The sequence below is a fragment of the Erpetoichthys calabaricus genome, chromosome 10, assembly GCF_900747795.2.
Source record: "Erpetoichthys calabaricus chromosome 10, fErpCal1.3, whole genome shotgun sequence".
Taxonomy (NCBI): domain Eukaryota; kingdom Metazoa; phylum Chordata; class Cladistia; order Polypteriformes; family Polypteridae; genus Erpetoichthys; species Erpetoichthys calabaricus.
The window spans coordinates 164036025-164045212 of NC_041403.2; the positions used below are offsets into that span (position 1 = coordinate 164036025).

Sequence of the window (9188 nt, forward strand, 5' to 3'; positions counted from 1 at the left end):
CTCGGCCTACACCGGGCCAAAATGGGTTTGACTTTGAAAGTGCTAAAATAATTCAGAAAATCCTGAGAAATATATTTAAAATGTCATACAATGGAAAGAATTACACAAGCCAGGGCAAAAAAAAAAAAAAAATCTTTACTAGTAACGCGCGGCCCTCCGCTTCTCCCAAGATCGAGGTTCCAGCCACAGTAGTTCGCTAGAAAATTGCTTCATGCTCAGTGGATGCTGCCATTCATTCTTCTTCCTATCAATAATCGGTTTCTGTAGTGTGCTTCACGCTCAGCAGATGTTTCTGCCCTTCTTTTTCATTCTGCCTTGTCACCCTCTCGATCAGTTTTCCAGCGCGGTTTGCTGTAAGAAAGACGCGAACCTTCTGTAACTTCTCAGAGGTTGCCGCTAGCCAGCTTTTGTGCTTCACCAGCACATTACCAAGGTCAAGGGTTCTAGTCCTAGTGGTTCACAACTACCAGCAAGTTGGCTGCACTGCATGTGCTGGAAGCTCAGTGGATGCTGGAGCTGTCGTTCTTCTTCTTCTTCCCATCAATAATTGGAGTTTGCAGTTTGCTTCATGCTCTGCAGATGTCGCTGCTCTTCTTTTTCTTTCTGCCATGTCACCTTCTCGATCAGTTTTCCAGCGCGGTTTGCCATACAAAAGACACGAACCTCTAACTTCTCAGAGGTTGCCGCTAGCCAGCTTTTGTGCTTCACCACCATGTAACAAGCCATAAGCTTTTCATTAAGAACAAGATCAAGATTACACTCCTATTGGTTCGTGAGTAGTCATGTCACAAGACGGACACAAGTCTTTGCATTTTATATATATATATATATATATATATATATACAAATAGATAAGGAATTTATTGATAAAAATGAAAAAACAGAATACTTAAAAACATAATAAGGATCTGTGTAAACGTTTAGCCACAGTGAGCAAGTCCCAATACGTGAAAATCCGAAGATGCTAAATTTCCAGCAAAACATGAAAGTTGAGATGAGGGCAGCAGTTACAATTCCCCACTCTCTCTTCTCCCAAATGAACTGCAAGGAACTCACTTTCACAGCCTGCCTTTAAAGGCTTGGGGGGCGCAGTTCCTTAGCAGTGAGATAATGGTGGCCCCACCGCTTGGAGGGGAGACACCCACAAAACACAAGAAAGATCGGAGAACGAGATTGTCCACATAGAAACGAAATAATAGACAAATGCAATAAAACTAAGAATGTGGAATTGGATAAATAATAGGGGGTGCTCTACAATAGCAAACCCTGCGCTCTGATCTCCAAAAGTCCTACGAAAAGGCAGAGAATATCAAATCATATATGAGCCAAATCAAAAATGAACAAAAGAAATTTAAACATAATGATAATATCCCTTATCTACCCCTAACCTAACCCTTATCTATCTACATTCAAGAACACAGTAATGTCCCTTATGGTTGGAATGTTCCTGAGGTTGACCAGCCCAAGATTTGAACTCAGATCTCTCAATAGCCATACGCAGTTCCCAAGTACCATCCCATAATTTAATTTCTCCGTAAATATTCCTTATCCCAAAATATATGAAGCCGTGAAATGTCAGAATGAGAGCAGCAGAGATATCGGACAACTGCCGAACAAGATTATTTGATTTAGCCAGTCCCAGTACTCCTCATGGAGGACTTGCGTCACATTACGGCTTTGATGGACTTGTTCCATAAGAACATTTGTGACAGCTGAACTGAAGAAACCCCATGAAGTAACACTTAACTAACAATTCCTGTATTGACTGAGCAGTGCAATTAATAGTAGGAGTAGAATGTTTTAGCATCGTTGAATAGAAAGCCTGAGAGGTGGTAGAGGAGGAAGAAGAAGAAGGAGTGTACGGCCAAAGAAAAAGGGGTAAAGAGAAGGAAGATGAGAAAGAGAAAGATTGAGAAAAAAAGATGGTAGTGGTGGTAGAAGATGGGCACCAAGCCGGGGAAGGTAATTGCACCAGAAAGCCAAGCATCGAGAACAAAGTCAGTCTGTCTGTTTGAGGAGACCCCATCCGTCTCCATTCTTAAAGTTGTGCTCGTCCGAGCTTGCTCCCTACAGAGACTGAAAAGGGAGGTTCATTGTGGATTTCCCCACACACCAAAGCTATTTCTCTCTGGAATGTAATGTCAGTTACATCCCAAAGGTCACAACAAGATGGAGGACTTTTCTCTCTCTGTCCGTCTGGTGACTTGTCAATCTGCTCTGCAGAGTGTTGGCACCGCAGGTCTATTCCCAAGACCTCCTCATCGATAAGTCCATAGGGGAATACGGATTCTTGCCATTTTAGTTCCAAATCGTCATGCACAGGATCACAAGTGTGATGATCACGCAGGAGCTTTCAAGATGACTCACTTTTCACTTGACTCCAATGTGGCCGAAATACTGAGCTGCACCTTCAATTCACTCGCATTAGCCGGGATCAGGCTCAGGTTTTTCATTTTATTTAACTTAAATTAATACAAATACTAACTGTAGATGTCTCTTTTATCACCAATAACACCCAGGACAGATAGCAAGTGCCAACTAACCTGTTAATGAAGTATGTGTAACCCACCAATGGTTTCTTCAGTTTGGCTGTCCCAGTGTTAATATCCGTTGACTGCAGCTATGACAAAAAAAATAATTACCGTATATACTCGCGAATAAGTCGAGGCTTTTTACCGTATAATTTCTGGTATTTTATAATGTCGGCCATATAAGTCAAATGCAGAATACTCGTGCTATTGGTCCAGCAGATTACGATATGCTAAAGCTTGCCCACCTGAGAGAGTAACCACTGAGCACGCGGCCTTTGTTTTCTATGTATTGTGCCTACGTGACCACACGGTAATACCTGAACTAATCCGAACTGACGTTTGCACTGATTTGTGTTTTTTGTATCCTCATACACCTTTAAAGTTTATCTACGATGGAGCATTTGATCAGAAACGTCATTGAAGCAGCGAAAGAAATTGATATTTGCACTGCTGCAACAAAATTCGCTGTGTCTGAGAAACTGATGCGAGAGAGATTGGAGGAGGCAAGAAGATGTTAAAAAAAAAATGAATTAATTGTCCCATTTTTGAACGAACGTATAAATCGGGGTCTGATTTTATGATCGATTTGTTGGGTTTCACGATCCAACTTATACGTGACTATATACAGTATCATATAACCGAGATCAGGTTAATTCTTTATGTGGATTGTAATCTAATGAGGATTACATTACCGCTCTTGAACCCTCATCCTCACTGTGGACTGGACACAAGTGACCTGGAGCGCCTTCCATTACTGTTATCTGTAGGGAATGATGCTGTCAGAAAGTCAAAAATCAAGCAGAATTACCAGCATCAGCAATGGGTATCCCACTACTGACACCACTGTAACCAACATCAGATTCTTCCTTATCACCCAATGTGCTTTGTCACCCTGTGCAGAGCTAAATTGTTCGGAGTATAATCTGAGCGTCAATCACTGCAGACATCTGTTGGCGCACTGCTCTCCATGGTTCACACATTAAACAGTATTTCAGTCTTTCCCAGTCAAATTCACATGGGTATCCCCCTACTGACACCACTGTAACCAACATCAGATTCTTACCTATCATCCACTGTGCACCGTCACCCTATGATGAGCTACCTTGGTCCGAGTCTAACCTGAGCGTCAATCACTGCAAACATCTGCTGGCGCACTGCTCTCTCTGGTTCACACGTTAAACAGTATTTCAGTCTTTCCCAGTCAAATCCACATGGGTATCCCACTACTGACACCACTGTAACCAAGATTAGATTCTTCCTTATCTACCCTGAGCATCAATTACTGCGGACATCTGTTGGCACACTGCTCTCCATGGTTCACACATTAAACAGTATTTCAGTCTTTCCCATTCAAATTCACATGGATATGCCACTACTGACACCATTGTGGTTATAATTTTGAATACTAATAAAGTTTATCTAATCTAATAATCAGATTCGCCCTAAAAATTTGTTTGGCTGTCACTTGTGATTACAATGTAGCCTTCATGCTTACAACTCTGTAGTGGACAATAAACACCCCTGGTTTGGGGGGGCGTGATGGATTGTGGGTATAGGACCACCCGCACCAACTAACAGACTTTTATGTCAAACATTGTCATATTTTACTTTGCTTATAATCCCCATCCCCACTACACCCGCCACCGTAGATTGGGTTTGCTCTTAGTATCCTCCATCTGGGAGTGAACCCAGCCTCTCGTTCTCTTAACCCAAAAATTCAATCCAAAATAAAAACAATATAAAGAGGATCTGTTGTATTCCAGTGAGCATGCGCGCTTATTCATTATAAGCAACGCCGGATTCTCTCGCACTCGCATTTACCATTCATGGTGAAGAACATCCCACTGCTGACACCACTGTTACCCAGAATGACTCATTCTCAGCCTTTGGATTCAAACCCCAGTCTTGCGCTACCTGTTTGATTCTCTTTAGGACTGGCATTTGTAAGTTTGAGTCTAAGTGTATCTAATAAATATGCGCACATCTCGATAGAAAAATAATACGAACAAAGGGCTTATACACCAGAGGCTGAGAGGAGATGCAAAAGCGGAACCATATTATACAAGTGGAATGATAAATCTGAAAGGCAGTTAAACAAAATAGAGACATGAAACGCACTATATAAGAGCAATGTAAAATAGAGATATGAAAGACACTACATAAAGTAAAGCTAAAATTAAATAAATGCTACATAAAATCCAAGTATAGCTAGACAGATCAAGTGACGGATATGAAAGGCACTTTATGAAACACACTTAACGTCAGAGGCCGTACCTAACGCCTTCAACACACCCGATTGATCAGACCCGATCAGTCGCCAACAGCACCGTCTTGTAACTTTTCTCCCATTCTGCGTCACGAAGCCTGTGGCGTAACGGGAGCCGATGTAGTTGTCGGACAGCTCATCCGTCATGGCCGCCGGGTGTTTTGACAACCAGTCAGCCTCTAGGTAGGGCAGGAGAATAAAAGTAAAGGTTGTTCTGACCAAACTTGACTTTCCTTTCGTTGTACTTCTTATGTATTTTTAATAAAAAGACAAGCCAGTGTTTGGGGAGAGACGCGGTTGAGAGACGCAGCGTGCGTGTCCACTGTCCCCCCCGAGGTGTGTATATTGTTAAACAGTGTGCCGTCGCTCCTTGCACAATGTCGCTATGCGAGCATGTATGTAGGGAGGGAGGGGGGGCGGTGTTGGCTTTTCTGTTTGTTTCATTTTGGGGGTTTTTGGCGATGGGTGAAAATGTTGTAAATACAATAAAAATTGTCAAACTGGATTGTTGCATCTTTATGAACTGGTTTTTTTTTTCGGCCTTTAGTTGGGTAGTGACACGTAACTGTCCTGTTTCTACTACCGCCTCTACAAATGGCACAGAGTGTAAACTGAGCGTCAACTATTGCAGATATCTGTTGGCGCACTGCTCTCCATGGTTCACACATTACACAGTATTTCAGTCTTTCCCATTCAGATTCACAGGGGTATCCCACTACTGACATCACTGTAACCAACATCAGATTCTTACCTACCATCCACTGGGCATCGTCACCCTTCAATGAGCTACCTTGGCCCAAGTCTAACCTGAGCATCAATCACTGCGGGCATCTGTTGGCGCACTGCTCTCCCTGGTTCACACATTAAACAACATTTCAGTCTTTCTCATTCAAATTCATATGAGTATCCCATTACTGACACCACTGTAACCAACATCAGATTCTTACCTACCATCCACTGGGCATCATCACCATTCAATGAGCTACCTTGGCCCAAGTCTAACCTGAGCATCAATCACTGCAGGCATCTGTTGGCGCACTGCTCTCCCTGGTTCACACATTAAACAACATTTCAGTCTTTCTCATTCAAATTCATATGAGTATCCCACTACTGACACCACTGTAACCAACATCAGATTCTTACCTACCATCCACTGGGCATCGTCACCCTTCAATGAGCTACCTTGGCCCGAGTCTAACCTGAGCATCAATCACTGCGGGCATCTGTTGGCACACTGCTCTCCCTGGTTCACACATTAAACAACATTTCAGTCTTTCCCATTCAAATTCACATGAGTATCCCACTGCTGACACCATTGTGATTATAATCTTGAATTTCTCTATGGGATTAATAAAAGTTTATCTAATCTAATAATGAATCAAACTGTTGGATTAGCCGTGTTGGCTTTTCTGTTGTTTGTTTCATTTTTAGGGTTTTTGGCGATGGGTGAAAATGTTGTAAGTACAAAAAAATTGTCAAACTGGATTGTTGCATCTTTATGAATTTTTTTTTTTTTTCGGCCTTTATTTGGAAGTTGACACATAACTGTCCTGTTTTCACTATCGCCTCCGCAAATGGCACCGACAGGAGGACGCACGCCAAACAGTATTACAATCTTTCCCACTGAAATTCACAAAGGTATCCCACTTCTCACACCATTGTGTTTAAAATCAGATTCTCCCTTAAAACCTTTCTGTGGCTCAGCTTGACACTGAGATCCAAACCCTGGACACAACTTAACCCAAACACGGATATTGCGGGTTCAAATGCAATTTTGTTTTTATTTCTTCAAGTGCCTTTACTATTCTACAGCACAATACAAACCGGGACGGTGAATCCTTCCTCTTCAATCCCGACCCGTCTTCCTCCATGCAAGAGTTGTCTTCCGACTCCCAGTGATGAGGCAGATGGCTCCAGTACTTCCAGTGATTGGACAAGGTCTGGAGGAGGTACTTCAGGCTCAAAAAGTAGGGATGGTCCATCCATGCAGCTCCCACTGGTGGCATTCACAACACTCAGCAGGGCTGTCCCTTTGGACTACAAATCCCAGACTGCCTTGCAGAATGGAAAACATGAGCAGCGATACATGGATGGTGCCTCTAGTGTTTGTAGTATATACTCCAAACAGCCTAACTCTTCAGGTCATTCTCTTAATCTGGCCTCCCTTCCTGGCAAGGGATCAATTCCCCAGTATAGTCGATATGCCAGTCCATGTCCCCCCTTTCCAGCAAGGAGCCGCCTTTCCTCTGGACAACCCCTTATGGCACTTACAACTGTAAACACTTGATTGGTGGATCTGCTTTTATATTGATGACAGGCCATTTTCCTGCTCTTCTAATAAGTGGCAGATGCTCTACAGGAAAACTAAAAGGTTTAAAAGAAAACTGCACTGTAACTTGTCAGTTAGTTTATAATAAGAAGTTACCTGCTTGCTCTACCCACCATAAAACAAGTCAGAATGAGATAAAGAAGAAACTTGGGGCCCACTAAATTGACACTACAAGACAAAATGAATCCTATTACCCAAGCTGGCAGCCACAGGTGGAGCAGACCAGAACACAGGTTGTGCCTAACTGGGACTGGCACAGGGACCGATGCCCAGAGCATTGGCAGGAAGCTGACCCTTAAACTACGCTACTCCATTTGTCCAAGGGGTACAAGAAAGGAAAAGCGAGGTTATTTTATACTGCATATGGGGGCACAGCAACAGTGGGGCATCTCTCCGCCTTTCCATGAGCATCCATCCAGAGATGTCACCGGATCAAAGAACCAAAAGCTCAGCAGTGCAATTTTAAGAATGAAGAGGCCACCTGATAACTTCTGAAGAAGAACTGCCCTTCATCCAGGCTGTACAATTATAACTTTGCTTAGCTTCTGCTTTGGGTACAAGAAGAACTGCAGTTACGGAGTGAATAACCCTGCTTCTCAGCTTCACCCTGAGTTTTTTTTTGGGGGTTTTTTCTAATATACCACATGAACTCCAGAGATAAGAGAAGGAAGGAAACATTTTAACCACAGCCACAGTCAACCCTGGCTCAGCGTGACGGTGACCACAAGTGGAGCTGCGTCTCTGTGACAGGCTGCTACAGTAAGTGTGACTTAATAAGGCAGAAGGTCTGAGATAGTCGGGGTCTACATCCTAGGTCCTAGGGTGGGCATAGGGTCACCGTCGGATACTTCCATAACAAAACAGGCACTTTGGTCACTTCCTCCTCTCTCCATAGGCGATAGATAGATAGATAGATAGATAGATAGATAGATAGATAGATAGATAGATAGATAGATAGATAGATAGATAGATAGATGTGAAAGGCACTATATAATTAGATAAATGGACATGAAGGGCACTGTATAACAGATATATAATGCCTTTTATGCCCATTTATCTAAGAGATTAGTAGATGTGAAAAGCACTATATAATATATAGATGGACATGAAAGTCACTCTAAGATAGACAGATAGCTAGATGTGAAAGGCACTATATAATAGATAGATGGACATGAAAGGCACTATAAGATAGATAGATGTGAAAGGCACTATATAATATATAGATGGACATGAAAGTCACTCTTAGATAGATAGCTAGATGTGAAAGGCACTATATAATACATAGATGGACATGAAAGTCACTCTAAGATAGATAGATGGACATGAAAGGCAGAATATGATAGATAGATAGATAGATAGATAGATGTGAAGGGCACTATATAATACATAGATGGACATCAAAGGCGCTTAAGATTGATAGATAGATAGATAGATGGATGGACATGAAAGGCAGAATATGATAGATGTGAAAGGCAGAATATAATACATATAAATGTAAGGCACTATATAATACACAGATGGACATGAAAGGCACTATATTATAGACAGATAAAGACATTGTCTTGTAAAAATTCTGTCTTACTGATGAAGCCTTCAGCTCCCCGCATCCCCAAACATTTAATTAAGCTGCTTCAATAAATATTATCACATATACAGTACACAGCATAACACGTATTTTTCACAATTATGTGTGGTCTGTAATTTTCACGGCTCTTTCCTTTATTTAGTATTTCTATCCTTTCTTTATGTTCTATTTAAAGCTAGTTTGTCATTTTAATAAGGTGAACGCAGATTATGTCTCTAAAAATGAACCATCAAATAAGCATTTTAACCTGTGTGAAGTCTGCATGTTCTTCCCATTTTCTAAAGTTTTTCACCGCGTCCGAAAGATGAGCGTTTTTGGTGGTCTCTCAGCTCCAGGAGCAGTCACTGTCTATGTGGAATTAGCACAGTCTTCCGATTTTACTGGGGGGTTTATTCGGGTATTCTAGGCCCCTCGTACAGCTTTGCCTGACACTGGATGTCCTGTCCTGTCTTGTCCCTCATTGCGCACTGCTCTGTC

General features: G+C 42.1%; 2 long non-coding RNA genes across 2 annotated transcripts; one reads left to right on the forward strand and one right to left on the reverse strand.

The window, feature by feature from the left end:
- The first annotated feature begins 316 nt into the window (after window positions 1–316).
- Window positions 317–5302, forward strand: LOC127529372 (uncharacterized). Its single transcript, XR_007936048.1, has 2 exons — window positions 317–389; window positions 680–5302. It is a non-coding gene; the product is annotated as an uncharacterized LOC127529372 (long non-coding RNA).
- LOC127529369 (uncharacterized) lies at window positions 3466–5939 on the reverse strand. The gene is made up of 2 exons (XR_007936043.1): window positions 5801–5939; window positions 3466–3650 (listed from the first exon to the last, which is right to left on the reverse strand). It is a non-coding gene; the product is annotated as an uncharacterized LOC127529369 (long non-coding RNA).
- Between the last annotated feature and the right edge of the window lie 3249 nt (window positions 5940–9188).